Source organism: Corythoichthys intestinalis, chromosome 10, assembly GCF_030265065.1.
Source record: "Corythoichthys intestinalis isolate RoL2023-P3 chromosome 10, ASM3026506v1, whole genome shotgun sequence".
In the NCBI taxonomy this organism is placed as follows: domain Eukaryota; kingdom Metazoa; phylum Chordata; class Actinopteri; order Syngnathiformes; family Syngnathidae; genus Corythoichthys; species Corythoichthys intestinalis.
In genome coordinates, this window is record NC_080404.1 from 53,076,856 (window position 1) to 53,096,082 (window position 19,227).

The following is a 19,227-nucleotide window of genomic DNA, read 5'->3' on the forward strand; positions in this document are numbered from 1 at the left end:
CACTGGCCAATAGGCCCCCACATGGTGTAAACCGGAAATACATCTCGCTGACGATAGCACCAGCATATTAGTAACTAGTTTAGATGTTCAATGTATTTCTAGTTGTTGTTTGTGTATGTGTTTCTTTTCCTTCTTCTCTTGTATTTCTTTTCTTCTGTCCCCCCATAATCCCTTCCTGTTCGCTGCTTTGTCATAATAAAAAGGTATTTTGAATGATCACAATGGGAGTATGTCAGACTCTCAATGTGAAACATTAAAACCGTTCAGAATCCGGGCACTTAGACTTCCATTCTCTGTGTCAAACAGCTGAACAGGACAGGTTATAAAAAAAAAAGTTTATAGATCCATAACTATGACCGTTCATGGGTCCCTATGTTCCGTGTAACACAATGTGATGGCTGAAACAATGGCCAAAATGAAGTACCTATGACATGAAAAATTAAAAATCCCCGTTTTGTTCTGTTCCGCTTGGGGGACATTTGTACCGACTGGGAAAATGGCTGAAAACCCCTTTCCAGAACGTAGCATACCATTTATGAATTGACATCATACTCAGATGGTTTTGCATAGTGACGAGCGACGGGCAGAGCTAGCCGTCATCATCCCTTAACTGGTGGGCCGTCGGGTGAGCCGTCGGGTGAGCCGGGGGGTGACCTCGAGAGAGAGTTTGATACCTAGACCCAAAACCCTAACCCTAACCCTTTATAGGCCTTTTTTTTTTTTTTTTTTAATTTGACCAAACCATTAGTTACTGTCTGGTTACGCATTCACTAATGCATTATCTAATGCATTAGCTAATGCATTATGTTAATTAATATTAGGGCTGTCAAAATTATCGCGTTAACGCGCGATAATTATTTTTTTTAATTAATCACGTTAAAATATTTGACGCAATTAACGCACATGTCCTGCTCAGACAGTATTCTGCCTTTTGGTAAGTTTTACAGCAAGGCTTTTTGCGCTGTCCAACAGCGAACTCTTGTGGTCGCTTTGCGACATGGTTTATTGTTTTCTTGCCAGTTCATTATGGCTGCATGACGTCTCGGGCTGATAATGTTGTGCTTATATGATCCTTGGACAAGATTTGTCCGTAAGTATGGTTGTTGTGTATATATTATGTTAGTAAGCGAAATGTTATATTTTTTTGTATGAGACGCTTTTTGTTTATGTTTAGTGAACCTGTATAGCGTGCTAAGCTAACGTTGTTGCTAATGCAATGCTTGTGTACTTTTTTTGGGGGGAGTTTTACGACGGTCTAAAGAGGACAATGGTTTGAGGCCATTTTATAAATAAATCAGATGAAAAAGGAAGAAGTCTAATTTTTAAGGCATCGTTCACTAGCTGTCTAGCTTTGGAAAAAGTAGACGCTTCGGAGTGAGGACAGCATAGACAGATTTAAATGACAGTAGAGTGAAATGCCCACTACAGTCCTTATGTACCGTATGTTGAATGTATATATATCCATCTTGTGTCTTATCTTTCCATTCCAACAATTTATTTTACAGAATATATATATAATTTACAGAAAAATATGGCATATTTTATAGATGGTTTGAATTGCGATTAATTGCGATTAATTACGATTAATTAATTTTTAAGCTGTAATTAACTCAATTAAAAATTTTAATCGTTTGACAGCCCTAATTAATATATTACTAAATGTTAGATAAGCAATTATATTAATTATTGTAATGTTACTTAAATATTAGTTATTGTCTAAAAATGCATTAACTAATGTTAAATTATGGGACCCTTATTGTAAAGTGTTACCAACACTCCAAACACAGAAATGGATGCACAAAAAACATACACCTGCACAAAAAGGTGAAAAAGAAACACAACACATACAAAAAGAAAAGAATAACAGCTAAGTCGAACGTGCCAGATGACGCATTCAAGGTTGTACCCTGCAGGCACACAAACTACACTTCGGTGTTCCTCCTGTTCTCATTTTGATGGGGTTACTTGAGGTCAACGCCTTCTTCCTCACACGCACCACCATTAACTTATTGGCTGCCATTGACAACCACAGACGAACCAGATCAGACCTACAAATGACCTTTCATAAAATATTGATTGCACCATAACTTTGGCATTTTACCGCATATGAAGAGTTCAATTCTTGTGAACTAAATGTGAACTTGTTGAACTTGTTGATGTTGTTGAACTTTTGACTTCCTTCACTTTGGCAATTTATAAAGCTATAACACCCATGTGTACACTTATGTTCAAAACGACACACATTTTAACAGTAAAAAACTTGACGCAATACAATTGGTGTTCAAACGTCCATCTAGACCAGTACTTCTCAAATAGTGGTGCACATCCACTGAGTGGGTGGCAATGGCGCGCTCATTTTCAGAGTGTGCATGGTATTTTTTAAACCAAACAAGAGCACACAGCAAAGAGGCAGCAATCCACTATGTTCATTGGTTCTCACATGTCCGCCCGAGAACCGCCATTTTCGGCATCATGATGACCGCCTTCACCTCCAATCTCCCTCGGCGGCCAAGATTGCGCTTTTTTTGGGCCGTTTTGCACAGACTTTGACTCTTAATACAGTGGGAGATGAGGAAGCGGATAGTGGGAAGCCAAATCAATTAAGACGTCACTTTAAGACATAAGCCGCTTGATTGTTTTTCAGCGAAAACGTGTCAAATATTGGCAACAATCGTCCAAGTTTTTCAGTGTTAAATCAGTAAACCAGTGTGCAATGCATAGCTTGCTCAGTGCAAAATAGGGGTGTGACAAAATATTGAATTGGTGATATATCGTGATACTCTCTATCCCGAAAGAAATCGATATGCTCCTGCCAAGAATCTAGATGTCATTTTAAAAAGGTGTCAATGTCTAAAAAAAAAATAAAATAAAAGGAACCAACAAGTTGCTACCAAAATCTTCTATCATAATACCCAGATAGCAGATAGCAGCAAATCATCAGTATGTTTGACATCAAAATTTTTTACGTCAAATGACGTTGAAACAGCGTTATTCTATTGTACAGTGGGGCAAATAAGTATTTAGTCAACCACGAATTGTGCAAGTTCTCCCACTTGAAAATATTCGAGAGGCCTGTAATTGTCAACATGGGTACACCTCAACCATGAGAGACAGAATGTGGGGGGAAAAAACAGAAAATCACACTGTTTGATTTTTAAAGAATTTATTTGCAAATCATGGTGGAAAATAAGTATTTGGTCAATACCAAAAGTTCATCTCAATACTTTGTTATGTACCCTTTGTTGGCAATAACGGAGGCCAAACGTTTTCTGTAACTCTTCAAAAGCTTTTCACACACTGTTGCTGGTATTTTGGCCCATTTGTTTTGGGGCTGTCGTTGGGCAACACGGACTTTCAACTCCCTCCACAGATTTTCTATGGCGTTGAGAGCTGGAGACTGGCTAGGCTACTCCAGGACCTTGAAATGCTTCTTACGAAGCCACTCCTTTGTTGCCCTAGCTGTGTGTTTGGGATCATTGTCATGCTGAAAGACCCTGCCACGTCTCAGCTTTAATGCCCTTGCTGATGGAAGGAGATTTTCACTCAAAATCTCTCGATACATGGCCCCATTCATTCTTTCCTTTACACTGATCAGTCGTCCTGGTCCCTTTGCAGAAAAACAGCCCCAAACCATGCTTCACAGTGGGTATGGTGTTCTTCAGATGCAATTCAGTATTCTTTCTCCTCCAAACACGAGAACCTGTGTTTCTACCAAAAAGTTCTATTTTATTTCATCTGACCATAACACATTCTCCCAGTCCTCTTCTGGATCATCCAAATGCTGCAGACGGGCCTGGACGTGTACTGGCTTCAGCAGGGGGACACGTCTGGCAGTGCAGGATTTGAGTCCCTGTGTTACTGATAGTAGCCTTTGTTACTGTGATCCCAGATCTCTGTAGGTCATTCACTAGGTCCCCCGTGTGGTTCTGGGATTTTTGGTCACCGTTCTTGTTTTCATTTTGACGCCACGGGGTGAGATCTTGCATGGAGCCCCAGATCGATAGAGATGATCAGTGGTCTTGTATGTCTTCCATTTTCTAATAATTGCTCCCACAGTTGATTTCTTTACACCAAGCGTTTTACCTATTGCAGATCCGGTCTTCCCAGCCTGGTTCAGGTCTACAATTTTGTCTCTGGTGTCCTTCGACAGCTCTTTGGTCTTGGCCATAGTGGAGTTTGGAGTGTGACTGACTGAGATTGTGGACAGGTCTTTTATACCCATAATGAGTTAAAACAGGTGCCATTAATACAGGTAAGATTATTAGACCTCTTTGACAGCCAGAAATCTTGCTTGTTTGTAGGTGACCAAATGCTTATTTTCCACTTTAATTTGGAAATAAATTCTTTAAAAATCAAACAATGTGACTTTCTGTTTTTTTTTCCACATTCTGTCTCTCTTGGTTGAGGTTTACTTATTTGCCCCGCTGTATAGTCCATTGCGGCCTATTGCATTAGCATTCACTAAAGCTCATTTACTAATGCTTATGACAGTGTCGTGTCATAATTATGATTGTCTAATGACAGTCTTATGGTGCCACTGTCAAATAAAGTGTTACCAAATACCATAACTAGCAATCAATGAAACAACTAGAACAGTAAGTGAATAAATAATTAGCAAAGAACATTAATTCTGATTGTTATTTACATCTGTAGTGCTGCATTGCATGCTAGGAAGCATTTTGGACAACAACAGTGTTGACAGCAGGTGGTAGCAGAGGTTGACTTTCTCCAACCAAAGGGAGTAGTGATGGCCAAATGAAGCTTTGCAGCCAATTAGTTCAAAGCTTTACGGTGGTTCATTTTGTCTTTTGACAGTCATATGATGCCGCTGTCAAATAGTGCTACTGGTTAGTATATTTTGTTGCAAATATTACAAAATACAGTGAGGACAGCTGCGGATTATCTATCAACAAACTACATTTTTTACTTGAATTGTTCGAGTAATCGTTTAAGCTCTATAGGAGAATATTCACTGTCAACTCCTTCGCTGCCACTGACGGCGACAGATGTCCAATCTGTTTGGAATGGAAGCGAGCATTCAATCCCATTCTATCGCCATCAATGGCGGCTAACAAGTTAGCTCAAAAGACAATTACAAGTAAAAGCATCGGCACGTGTGTGGCGGCGATGTGATCACTGACACCACGGGGACACGCTTACCAGACATCAACAGAACAGGTCGTGAAATAAAGCGAGTTGACGCTTCGGGCCCGCAACTTGTCGGGACGCATTTTTCCCCGCCGAGTTTGTCTGCGTGCCACATTCCGGAGCGTGGTTCAAGAGTTCAGGTGATCAGGGAACTCCCGTGGCGGTGCGCGACTTCTCCACCTCGCAGGTGTTTTCCATTATTCCGCCTGATTTGAGCACGCGGGCGTAGACCGGTTCCGCCCGCAATAACCGAGGGGGGAGTGTCCCATGAACTGCAGGTAAAAGCGGGTAGACCACAGAAGTTGTGAGGGATCTAACGCAGATCGGTGGCAGCCGGCGAATAGTTGAATGGCAGACAGCTGGCAGATCAAGTCGTCGGCTGATGAGTTGCGAGTACTGGCAGGTTTTCCCGAGATGATAGCTGTCAGGACTCTCGTGTTAGCTGCAGCTATCCGTAGTTCAATGGTGATTTCAGCAGTCCAAAAGTGACGTAAAAACAAGTGCCGCACCGATACCGATACGGCACTAAAATGACGTCATCGGTATCGGCGAGGACTAAGATAACGTGCCGTTGCTGTGCAAAATGTATTTTCCAGATGTAGTTTCCAAACAGTGCCGGATGCTGATCTTCAATGACCGGAAGCTCAAAGTGTGTCTGCTTGTGAGTGCTTTGTGATGGTGGAGGGGCTGCTCGGTAGGGAAAGAAACTAGAGTGCCAGAAGTCATGTTTTACAACACAAGCTCAATTTTTGCTAGTCCTTTTTAACAAGGCAAGTGTCGCTAGGATGATTATGAAAGTCTCCGTTTCAACTCGGGACAAGAGAATAAAAGTCGAAACATGCCTCCTGTGGTTGTTAATACAAGAAGATCACTGATTTGCTCATTGAGCTGTCAATCAAAAATGGATTCAGCCTCTGACAGATCATCTAATTATCATGCAGAGAAGCAAGCCGAGCCCCGCCCACAGTCCATAGACCTCTTGAGACACGCAGCGTCTGATGGTCAGGATAAACCCAGGCTTTAGCTAATCACCAATCCCGTTTCGCTGTAGAGTAGAGGTGGGCAGAGTAGCCCAAAATCTGACTCAAGTAAGAGTAGCGTTACAGTTAAATAATATTAATCAAGTAAAAGTAGCCATCCAAAAATCGGCAGGGTCGAGAACGAAAAGTGGTATTTGGTATATGGCAAAATGGCTTTTGGCACATGTCAGTTTTTTGGCATATGGCTTTTTTGGGTATATGGCAAAATGGCGTTTGTGATATGGCTTTTTTTTTGTATCTGGCAAAATGTATTTTAGCATATGGCTTTTAATGGCGTTTGGCAAATAGCATTTTTTGGCATATGGCTTTTTTGGGTATATGGCAAAATGGCGTTTGCGATATGCATTTTTTTTTGTATATGGCAAAATGGCGTTTGCGATATGGCATTTTTTTTTTTGTATATGGCAAAATGGCTTTTTTTGTATATGGCATTTTTTGGCATATGGCAAAAGGACTTTTGCCTTATGAGAGTGTTTTGGTATATGGCCAAATGGCGTTTGGTATATGGCCGTTTTTTTGGTATATGGCATTTTTGGCATGCCATGCACATCCATGCCATTGACTGCACTGCACGTCTAAATTTCCCATTCATATTTAATGGCAGAAAAACGTGTGGTTGTGATTTTTGACCAGACACTTACCCTTACAGCCCATTGACATTTAACTGGCACCCAAGTAAGGCCATGCCACTGACAGCCATGCACGTCCATATTTCCCATTCATTTCCAATGGCAGAAAAACGTGTGGTTGTGATTTTTGTTACCAAAAATACTGCCTTATTCCAAAAGCCATTTTGCCATATACCAAAAATATTCCATATGCCAAAAGCCATTTTTTATATACCAAAAAAGACCATATGTCGAAAAAAAAAAATGCCAGATGCCAAAAGCCTATTTGCCATATACAAAAAAAAATGCCAGATGCCTAAAGCCATTTTGCCATATTCAATAAAAATTGCCATTTGCCAAAAGCCATTTGTACATATGCTAAAAAAAATATTCTATATGCCAAAAGCCATTCTGCCATATTCCCAAAAAAATGCCATATGCCAAAAGCCATTTTGCCATATACAAAAAAATATTCCATATGCCAAAAACCATTTTGCGTACCAAAAAGAGGCCATATGTCGACAAAAAAAAAAAAGCCAGATGCCAAAGCCTATTTGCCATATACGGGAAAAAAATGCCATATGCCAAAAGCCATTTGCCATATACAAAAAAAAAGACCATATGTCGAAAAAAATGCCAGATGCCAAATGCCTCTTTGCTATATACCAAAAAAATGGCATATGAAAAATGCCATTTTTCCATATACAAAAAAAAAAAAAAAACGGCAATAAAAATTGCCATTTGCCAAAAGCCATTTTGCCATATACCAAAAAAAGACCATATGTCGAAAAAAAAATGCCAGATGCCAAACGCAGATTTGCCATATACCCCCCAAAAAAGTCCCTATGCCAAAAAACATTTTGCCATATTCAATAAAAATTGCCATTTGCCAAAAGCCATGTTTCCATATGCTAAAAAATATGCCATGTGCCAAACCCATTTTGCTATATACCAAAAAAAAGGCTATATGCCGGGAAAAAAAATACCTGATGCCAAAGACCTATTTGCCTTATACAAAAAAATGCCATACGGCAAAAGCCATTTTGCCATAGTCAATAAAAATTGCCATTTGCCAAAAGCCTATTTGTCTTATTCCCAAAAAAAAAAAAGCCATATATTGAATAAAAAAATGCCATATGCCAAAAGCCATTTTGCCCAATGTCAAATAGCACTTTTTGTTCTCGCTGTCTCTCAAAATGTACTCAAGTATATGTAGAAAAGTATTTGTTGAAAAGTTGTTTTTTTGCCTCCTTAGGTGTAATTTTGGCGAAGCAAAGCAAAGAACCGTCTCTACGGTGCTAGTCACATGATCTGTTCGAAAAATAATTTTGACCAATTTTTATTATTCTTGCTCATTTCATTCATGTTTTGTTTTATTTGTTTTATTCCTTTACAACTTTTATAGACAACATTTTACCAGCAAGATCTTTATTTTCCTGTATAGGAAAGTCAAATTCAGGCAATGACATTTTTCAGCCCCCAACGAGTTTATCACTAGCTGATGTCCAATCTATTAGAAGTGGTATGGTGGCAGCGAATGAACATTGCATGATCCCAAAACAGTGAGGTAGACGTGCTCAACCAACATTTAGTCATTTTTGTTCATTGAAGAAAAAAAAGCAATTAACAAGCGTATATTTTCTATTAAATCTTTCAATGCGTTATTGACGATGATAGACGTCCAATCAAGCTTCTGCTGTAATTTGAAATGAGTTTGTCACAAGTAGACGTCAAATCCATTAAAAGAGGGAAACTTCGTTCGTTCATTCGCTGCCAGCTCCCTCACACTTTTTCCAAATGATGTCATTCTTCTCATCAGCTGTTCGCATGTCAAATTTATATCTGATGCCTTGTATGAACACAAGAGGGCGCCATTTACTCATTTGCTATTTGAATTCATTGCTACTTGTTTCCATATACTAGTATTATAATCTGAATCTGATTAAAAGGGGAACTTTATCCTGTTATAATGCAAATTCTATCAAATATTATGTATGTATATGGCGGAAAACACTCAGGTGACTTGAAGTTCCGCTCTGAGACCCCCAATTTGGCCAACTTTCAAAATTGTCCAATATGCATGTGTGATACATCATTGGAAAGTTTAAAATCTAAACTTTCTGGGGGAAGAAAAATTTTGAACAGGAGGGCATTTAAAAAAAATGTTTTATAAACAGAAAAACCCTATCTGGAGGTGAGCGCACGCGAGAGCAGAATTACAGACGCCATGACTTTAACCAGATATTATCGCATAATTACCTTGTTTCGATCCCAAAACTCCATGTAGCATGTATCATCGAGTGTCAAGACACAGAAGTGAATGGCCACAGCTGGATTTTTGGGGATTTTATGGGTGAAACATGGTAATATAACAAGGGTCGCAATGCCGAAATCGCATACATCAAGGAATGGTTGAGATTTTCTTTTTCATGAATTTACCCTTTTAAACTTTTTTTTTCAATTTTTCTTTGTTTGGATTGATTACTTGTCATCTAACATATCGGAGAAAATACGACAGTAACAAAAAAAATACAATTAAGCGATAGTTATGAGGTAGATATCCATGACTTTTTTACAAACGCCATTTTTTTTTTCAATGTGACATAATTTGTTTAAAAGTTTAAAATATGCGAGTGAATAATTTATTAAAATTGTTTTTTTTTCTTAACGAAATATGAGACATAAATTAATGATTCGAAGCTAAAAAACGACAGACATTTTCAATAATAGATATAATTTCCTTTGTTTTATGGCTAGGTTGAAACAAAAGCGGTTGCGCGATGTCTGTAAACGGAGGTTTTCAGGGTAAAACGGACAAATTAAAAATAGTTCGGGGGCTTAATGCGCCATGAATCTGCTATGGCAGCATATGGACATAATGTTCTATCAAACACAACAGTAGTTTTGGCAAAAAATACAGCAGTTTCTTTTGAAGAGGAGTGCAAGAGCAGAAACTGCTTTTTCAGCCTTGTCTGTGTTTTCCGCCATATTTATATACATACAGTGCCTTGCAAAAGTATTCGGCCCCCTTGAATCTTGCAACCTTTCGCCACATTTCAGGCTTCAAACATAAAGATATGAAATTTTATTTTTTTGTCAAGAATCAACAACAAGTGGGACACAATCGTGAAGTGGAACAACATTTATTGGATAATTTAAACTTTTTTAACAAATAAAAAACTGAAAAGTGGGGCGTGCAATATTATTCGGCCCCTTTACTTTCAGTGGAGCAAACTCACTCCAGAAGTTCAGTGAGGATCTCTGAATGATCCAATGTTATCCTAAATGACCGATGATGATAAATAGAATCCACCTGTGTGTAATCAAGTCTCCGTATAAATGCACCTGCTCTGTGATAGTGTCAGGGTTCTGTTTAAAGTGCAGAGAGCATTATGAAAACCAAGGAACACACCAGGCAGGTCCAAGATACTGTTGTGGAGAAGTTTAAAGCCGGATTTGGATACAAAAAGATTTCCCAAGCTTTAAACATCTCAAGGAGCACCGTGCAAGCCATCATATTGAAATGGAAGGAGCATCAGACCACTGCAAATCTACCAAGACCCGGCCGTCCTTCCAAACTTTCTTCTCAAACAAGGAGAAAACTGATCAGAGATGTAGCCAAGAGGCCCATGATCACTCTGGATGAACTGCAGAGATCTACAGCTGAGGTGGGAGAGTCTGTCCATAGGACAACAATCAGTCGTACACTGCACAAATCTGGCCTTTATGGAAGAGTGGCATGAAGAAAGCCATTTCTCAAAGATATCCATAAAAAGTCTTGTTTAAAGTTTGCCACAAGCCACCTGGGAGACACACCATACATGTGGAAGAAGGTGCTCTGGTCAGATGAAACCAAAATTGAACTTTTTGGCCACAATGCAAAATGATATGTTTGGCGTAAAAGCAACACAGCTCATCACCCTGAACACACCATCCCCACTGTCAAACATGGTGGTGGCAGCATCATGGTTTGGGCCTACTTTTCTTCAGCAGGGACAGGGAAGATGGTTAAAATTGACGGGAAGATGGATGCAGCCAAATACAGGAACATTCTGGAAGAAAACCTGTTGGTATCTGCACAAGACCTGAGACTGGGACGGAGATTTATCTTCCAACAGGACAACGATCCAAAACATAAAGCCAAATCTACAATGGAATGGTTAAAAAATAAACGTATCCAGGTGTTAGAATGGCCAAGTCAAAGTCCAGACCTGAATCCAATCGAGAATCTGTGGAAAGAGCTGAAGACTGCTGTTCACAAACACTCTCCATCCAAACTCACTGAGCTCCAGCTGTTTTGCAAGGAAGAATGGGCAAGAATGTCAGTCTCTCGATGTGCAAAACTGATAGAAACATACCCCAAGCGACTTGCAGCTGTAATTGGAGCAAAAGGTGGCGCTACAAAGTATTAACGCAAGGGGGCCGAATAATATCGCACGCCCCACTTTTCGGTTTTTTTATTTGTTAAAAAAGTTTAAATTATCCAATAAATTTAGTTCCACTTCACGATTGTGTCCCACTTGTTGTTGATTCTTGACAAAAAAATTAAAATTTTATATCTTTATGTTTGAAGCCTGAAATGTGGCGAAAGGTTGCAAGATTCAAGGGGGCCGAATACTTTTGCAAGGCACTGTACATGCATAGTTATATTAAACATACTTGATTCGCTTTTTTTGTGCAATGTGGTCCAAATGCAGTTTTAGACTCAAACGTTGTGAACCCCGAAATAGCTAGCACGCATTCCATTCGCGCCTCCAGATGACGACGACGCTGACATATTTTGGGAAGGTGAGAACACGCATGCCGATGCCGTGTCGGGCCTCGGCCACGCGTGTTCATGCAACGTGCAGATATTTCTTGGAAAGGCGTGAGCGGCTGACGAGCGCGAAGAGACAAATGTCCTAGAATGGACTCGACGGCGTGAGAACATCATGGCGTAAACGTGCTTCGCATTACCGCAGAGGGGGTCGGCGACCTGTCGTCGACACGACCTGAGCAGGTTGGAAAATGAAAAATTTGTGTTATGCATTGCTAAAATGACCGCTAAGTGCAATGACTCTTCTCTTTATAGACAGACTGATGGATGAACTCTGGAAAGAAGAAACGAAAAGAAGAATAGGCCTATAAGAAATCCTAATATTACGAGATTGTAACATTTTTTTGTCATGATATTACCACTTTAATTTCGTAATATTACGAGACTTGAACGATATTACGACAAATACGTAAAGTTAAGCAAATTCTTAATATTTACGATTTAGCCATGCCACATCCATACATTTTAGCGTATTGGCACGAATATAATATGGTGTTTTTTGCATTGAAATAAGACTGAAAAAGTGGAAGTCGTCTTATATTCGGGGTCTAGATATTATACCCATTCACGACGCTAAATGGCGCCAGATATCCTTGAAGCGATGTTCTGTCATGACAGATCTCAGCTACTCTCGTTTAACCAATTAGCATTATTTTATTGCAGTGTTTTTCCTTATTCAGATTTGTTTCAAGACTACAGTTACAGTTAGACCTCACTTTGCTGGTTAATGCAGTTATTGCAATTTTGTTGTTTTATTTAAAAAACCAGAAGCCATTCATTTACGAATGTGATTGCACTTAAGTTTACATATTTAAATGTTCAGATATTAAATTTGAATGAGGCATAATAACATGCTTTTTCTCTCATATTGTTATAATAATTTGTTTCAGATGTACTGTAATTATTTTCTGTATAAAAATTGGTGTTCAAAACTTGAGTCTTGAAACAGAGGGGGTCATCTTAAAATCATGGCGTCAGTGTTGTCACAGATTACTTGGAAAAAGTAATTTAATTACTGATTACGCCTCAAAAAAGTAGTTGCTGATTACTTGATTATCAATGTAAGTTACTTTCAAAGTAATTGATCAGTTACTTTTTACCATTTTTTTCCTTTTGCTGCCTCAACAAAAGAATGACAACAGTAAAATGTCATTGCATGTAATTGAATTTTTCACATATGACTTAATCTTCGAGTTAGTTGGGGTTTAATCAGTCAATGGAGTTGATTTCAACCACCATTGATTCGCCCTAGCTTAGCCACTTAAATTTTTTTGCTTGTAGTATTATGACTTTTCTCCTATTACAGCTTTAATCTTGCAGTATTGACTCATACATGACTACTTTAATCTCATAATATTACGTCTTTAATAGTAGAGAAAATATATAAAATGCAGAAATGATGAGGTGAGTTGACATTAATCTCCCCAAATTAAGAATTCAATTTTGTAATATTACCATTTTTTGCATGTAGTATTATGACTTTTCTCATATTACATCTTTAATCTCGCAGTACTATGACTCATACATGACTACTTTAATCTCATAATATTACATCTTTAATCGTGCAATATTATATTTTGCTCATGTTACATTATTCTTGTCATTTTATGATTTTAAATCTTGCAATATGACATTTTTGCTCATGTTATCTTTTCTCATACTAAAACTTTAGTCTCGCGATAAAGCAATTTTTTTGCTCATGACATTTTTCTCATATTAAAACATTCATCTGGCATTATTGCGAGTTTGCGACTCATATTACTACTTTAATTTCGTAATATGATGACTTCTCGTATGACAATTTTAATCTTGCAATATGACGACACTTTACTCATGTTACATTATTCTTGTCATATTATGATTTTAATCTTGCAATATTACATTTTGCTCATAACATTATGACTTCCTATATTAAAACTTTGGTCTCGCATTCTTGCAAGTCATAAAATTACCACTTAAATCTTGTAATATTACGTCAAATAATATTTCCACTCTAATCTCGCAATGTTACAACACTTTGCTCGTAATGTTACATGATTCTCTTACTATTACGACTTTAATCTTGCATATTACAATTTTTTGCTCGTAATAATATGACTTTTCTCATATTAGTACTTTAGTCTCGTGATATTATGACTTTCCGTATGACAACTTTAATAAACTTTCATATTAAAACTTTAATCTGGCATTTTGCGACTCATAATATCACCACTTAAATCTCTAAATATTACAATATTTTGTTTGTAATATTATGACATTTCTCCTAACACAACTTTAATCTCACAATATGATGACATTTTGCTGGTAATGTTACATTAATCTCCCAAAAGTAAGACTTTAATTTTGTGATATCACAATTTTTTGCTTGTAGTATTATGACTTTTCTCATATTACAGCTTTAATCTTGCAGCATTGTGAGTCGTACATGACTACTTTCATCTCATATTACATCTTTAATAGTAATGAAAATATATAAAACGCAGAAATGATGAGGTGAGTTTACATTAATCTCCCAAAATTAAGACTTTAATTTTGTAATATTACAATTTTATGCTTGTAGTATTATGACTTTTCTCATATTACATCTTTAATCTCGCAGTATTATGACTCATACATGACTACTTTAATCTTTAATCACGCAATATTACATTTTGCTCGTTACATTATTCTTGTAATTTTATGTCAAATCTTGCAATATGACAACATTTTGCTCATAATATTGACTTTTCTCATACTAAAACTAGTCTCGTGATAATGCACTTTTTTTGCTTATGATATTTTTCTCATATTAAACTTTCATCTGGCATTATTGTGAGTTTGCGGCTCATATTACTACTATATATACTATTACTATATTACGACTTTATGTTTGTAATATTACAATTTTTTGCTTGTAGTATTATGACTTCTCTCATATTAAAGCTTTAATCTCGCAGTATTATGACTCATACATGACTACTTTAATCGCACAATATTTCATTTTGCTCATGTTACATTATTCTTGTAATTTTATGATGTTAAATCTTGCAATATGACAACATTTTGCTCATATGACTTTTCTCATACTAAAACTTTAGTCTCGCGATAATGCAATTTTTTTGCTTATGACATTTTTCTCATATTAAAACTTTCATCTGGCATTATTGTGAGTTTGAGACTCATATTACTACTATATATACTATTACTGTTTTACTACTATATTACTACTTTAATCTCGTAATATTATGATTTTAATCTTCAATATTACATTTTGCTCATAACATTATGACTTCTCATATTAAAACTTTAGTCTTGCAATATTGCATTTTCTTATATTTGCTTATATTATTTTTTTCATATTAACACTTTAATCTCGCATTATTGCGACTTGTAATATTACCACTTAAATCTTGTAATAGTATGTCAAATAATATTACCACTTTAATCTCGCAATATTACAATACTTGGCTCGTAATGTTACATTATTCTCTTAATATTAAGACTTTAATCTTGCTTATTACAATTTTTCGCTCGTAATATGACTTTTCTCATATTATTACTTTAATCTCGTAAAATTATGACTTCTCATATGACAACTTTAATAAACTTTCATATTAAAACTTTAATCTGGCATTATGCGACTCATAATATTACCACTTAAATCTCGTGATTTAACGTCAAATAATATTACCGCTTTAATCTCGCAATATTACAACCGTTTGCTCGTAATGTTCTCGTAAAATTACTATTTTAATCTTCCTGTTACATTTTGCTTAACTTTTCTCATATTACAACTGAAATCTTGTAATGTTATGACCAATAATATTGCCACTATAATCGCGTAATATTAAGATATAATTATGACTTTTCTCCAACTACAACTTGATTCTCACAATATTATGACACTTTGCTACGTAATGTTAATCTCCCAAAATTACAACTTTAATCTTGTAATATTACAACATTTAGCTCGTTATATCACATTATTGTCATAACATTACCACTTTAATCTTATAAAATTAAGAGATATTACAACATCCGGAATATTACTACTTTGTTTTAGCCCAACTGACACGACGACGTCATCGGGCCGAGCTCCCGAATGTCACGCCGTCGTCTCCAGAGAATGTCAAGGCTGTCACGCACCCAAAGAAATTGACCTTTCGACCCCAGAACTTCAACGGCGCCGAGCGCTGATCATGTCATCGCCGCAAAACTTCCTCGAACGCGCGCGACGGAAAGAATGCACGTCGACGCACTGAGGTCACAAGATTCTCCAAACAACATTCCATGACCTTTGAACTCTCGTAACTGTAGATGGAGCGAGTGCTCGGTGAATTTAGTTGCAAGGAGGTTAAGGAACACATTGCATCACAGGGTGACATTTAACTCCTTCAATGCAACTGACATTGTTAGATATCCAATCATCCTATGAATTTAAAGTGCGTATGACACCAAAAACCATGTTTATTTCATATTTCACGCGGTGTTTTATGCTTCTGAATGAAATGGACCGCTTGGATGTGTGTGGAAGCGATAGTTTTATATACAGTGAGGCAAATAAGTATTTAGTCAACCACTAATTGTGCAAGTTCTCCCACTTGAAAATATTAGAGAGGCCTGTAATTGTCAACATGGGTAAACCTCAACCATGAGAGGCCAAAAAAAACAACAACTGAAAATCACATTGTTTGCTTTTTAAAGAATTTATTTGCAAATCATGGTGGAAAATAAGTATTTGGTCAATACCAAAAATTCATCTCAATTAGGGTTGTTCCGATCATGTTTTTTTGCTCCCGATCATTCCCGATCATTTTTCCCGATCATATACATTTTGGCAATGCATTAAGAAAAAAATGAATAAAACTCGGACGAATATATACATTCAACATACAGTACATCAGTACTGTATTTGTTTATTATGACAATAAATCCTCAAGATGGCATTTACATTATTAACATTCTTTCTGTGAGAGGGATCCACGGATAGAATGACTTGTAATTCTTAAAGGATAAATGTGACTTTGTGTATTGTGACTAAATATTGCCATCTAGTGTATTTGTTGAGCTTTCAGTAAATGATACTGCAGCCATTTAACTTCTGCCCAAATGCATGATGGGAAGTGCAACCATGACTGTGCGTCGTGGTACCAATTGATATATCTTCTCTGCGTTGGGAAAGAACATAGGGTGTTTAGAAAATGATCAACTACTACCTTTCTTCCCCACATTGCCTCCTGTTATTTTTAATAGCTGAGAGAGGGATTGCAAGGCTTTAGCCACATAAAAAATGGATCCAAAGGCTGTCAAAATTCTCTCTACTCATTATACGCTGCCTTTTAGCGCTATCTATAGGTAAAACGGCGTCTTTATAGATTGAATGCGACAATGTATGGGTGGATCGTGCAGTGCATGCGTTAATTACTTAACGTGATTAATTTTAAAAAAAAAATTGCCGCCGTTAACGCAATGAATTTGATAGCCCTACTTTAAGCCAAAACTACTCTGGATGAGTGTAAGACATTTTGTCTGTAACGTTAAATACAATTAGAAAACGATTTAAATATATATATAAAAAAGGCAAAAAAAAAGGCAAGTCCGACATTTTTTTTGCCGATTCCGATACTTTGAAAATGATTGGTTCGGTTGTTGTGTACCCTTTGTTGGCAATAACGGAGGCCAATCGTTTTCTGTAACTCTTCACAAGCTTTTCACACACTGTTGCTGGTATTTTGGCCCATTCCTCCATACAGATCTCCTCTAGAGCAGTGATCTTTTGGGGCTGTCGTTGGGCAACACAGACTTTCAACTCCCTCCTCACCCCGTGGCGTCAAAATGATAACAATAAAACGGTGAGCAAAAATCCCAGAACCACACAGGGGGACCTAGTGAATGACCTACAGAGAGCTGGGAACACAGTAACAAAGGCTACGATCAGTAACACCATGCGACGCCAGGGACTCAAATCCTTCACTGCCAGACGTGTCCCCCTGCTGAAGAAATTACACGTCCAGGCCCGTCTGCAGTTCGCTACAGAACATTTGGATGATCCAGAGGAGGACTGGGAGAATGTGTTATGGTCAGATGAAACCAAAATAGAACTTTTTGGTAGAAACTCAGGTTCTTTTGTTTGGAGGAAAAAGAATACTGAAATGCACCATACCCACTGTGAAGTATGGGGGAGGAAATATCATGCTTTGGGGCTGTTTTTCTGCAAAGGGACCAGGACGACTGATCTGTGTAAAGGAAAGAATGAATGGGGCCATGTATCGAGAGATTTTGAGTGAAAATCTCTTTCCATCAGCAAGGGCATTGAAGATGAGATGTGTTTGGGTCTTTCAGCATGACAATAATCCCAAACACACAGCCAGGGCAACAAAGGAGTGGCTTGGTAAGAAGCATTTCAAGGTCCTGGAGTGGCCTAACCAGTCTCCAGATCTCAACCCCATAGAAAATCTGTGGAGGGAGTTGAAAGTCCGTGTTGCCCAACGACAGCCCCAAAACATCTCTGCTGTAGAGGAGATCTGCATGGAGGAATGGGCCAAAATACCAGCGACAGTGTGTGAAAAGCTTGTCAAGCGTTACAGAAAATGTTTGGCCTCTGTTATTGCCAACAAAGGGTACATAACAAAGTATTGAGATGAACTATTTGTATTGATCAAATACTTATTTTCCACCATGATTTGCAAATAAATTCTTTAAAAATCAAACAATATGATTTTGTTTTTTTCCCCACATTGTCTGCCATGGTTGAGGTTTACCCATGTTGACAATTACAGGCCTAATATTTTCAAGTGGGAGAACTTGCACAATTAGTGGTTGACTAAATACTTATTTGCCCCACTGTATTCTATTTTTGAATCCCACTCCATGAAAATGAGTGACTTCCAGCTACAGTCTCGGGTTTAGGACGAATGCGAATGTGACGTAACCCGGGTCAGTGTCTCACAATACAGCATTGCTTTATAGCATACAGATGGACTGCGGATTCAGCTGATTTTGCAGATTATCTAGTTTATTTTTCACATCACTCCAGCCAAACGGCTGCAGAAAATTGTTGCTGCACCAGAAAGAGGTGTGTGAGCCTTTTTGGGTTTCAAAAGGTTCCCGTTCACCACGCATATTGGCCAAAACAAGCCCTACTACTGTGGGACTATGGGACTTAGGAGTAAACATCGTGTTTTGTATTATGTCAAATACTGGAATCATTTTAATACGGAGGTGGCTTGCATTTTGTGGCAGCTTGTTTGCACCCCCCCCCCCTATACTCGGCTTATTGCCCTCTTCATGTGCCCGGTGTTCTGTCAAATTTTCAACCACATGAGAAATTGGCAACTTTGTGTTAAAAATGACTGCGAATACAGCGATTACCAAGTAATCGAGACGTCTGAGTGCTTATGTATGCATTAGGGCTGCAGCTGTCGAATATTTTAGTAGTCGATTAATCGATGGACGAGTTAGTTCGAATAATCGAGTAATCGGAATACCTCAGCTGAGCCTCAAACGGTTTTTTTTTTTTTTTTTTTAATGAGGATCTATGTACAACAAAACAATTGGCTAACTTGCACAGAAAAAGTATGCTATAAAATGCTTAAAATGCTAAAAGTTTTTTTTTTTACAATGCTCTTTACAAATG

At 37.7% G+C, this 19,227-nt stretch overlaps 1 protein-coding gene across 1 annotated transcript in view; it reads left to right on the forward strand.

Moving 5' to 3' along the window:
- LOC130923026 (cytochrome P450 26C1) overlaps nucleotides 1–19,227 on the forward strand; it is an 82,172-nt gene that overhangs the window by 25,190 nt on the left and 37,755 nt on the right. The window lies entirely within an intron of this gene.